This window comes from Carlito syrichta, unplaced genomic scaffold (assembly GCF_000164805.1).
Source record: "Carlito syrichta isolate Samal-C Ts95f unplaced genomic scaffold, Tarsius_syrichta-2.0.1 Scaffold309200, whole genome shotgun sequence".
In the NCBI taxonomy this organism is placed as follows: domain Eukaryota; kingdom Metazoa; phylum Chordata; class Mammalia; order Primates; family Tarsiidae; genus Carlito; species Carlito syrichta.
In genome coordinates, this window is record NW_007253296.1 from 619,564 (window position 1) to 619,909 (window position 346).

The 346-nt window shown below is 48.3% G+C and overlaps 1 protein-coding gene across 1 annotated transcript in view; it reads right to left on the bottom strand.

Moving 5' to 3' along the window:
• The window catches only part of ACACA (acetyl-CoA carboxylase alpha), a 266,326-nt gene that overhangs the window by 156,117 nt on the left and 109,863 nt on the right, over positions 1–346 (bottom strand). The window lies entirely within an intron of this gene.

Consider the following 346-nt stretch of genomic DNA (forward strand, 5'->3'; position numbering starts at 1 on the left):
CCCGGGAGGGTCTCGAACCCACGGGCTCAGGCAATCCACTCACCTCAGCCTCCCAAAGGCACGGGATTACAGGCTGAGCCACCGAGCCCAGCTACAAGTATCTTAAAGTAAAAAATATCCTGTGAATAACCCATTAGTCCAATACTTGGCTCCATAAGCTAAGACAAATTAATGTCATATGGGACCCTGGACCAGAAGAAAAATTAGGAGCTTCATAAAAATAGTAAGGAAAAAGAAAATAAAATTTCTGTGCCTTAATAATTGACAGAGAGCTGGGCTCGGTGGCTCAGCCTGTAATCCCGCACCTTTGGGAGGCTGAGGTGAGTGGATTGCCTGAGCCCGCGGG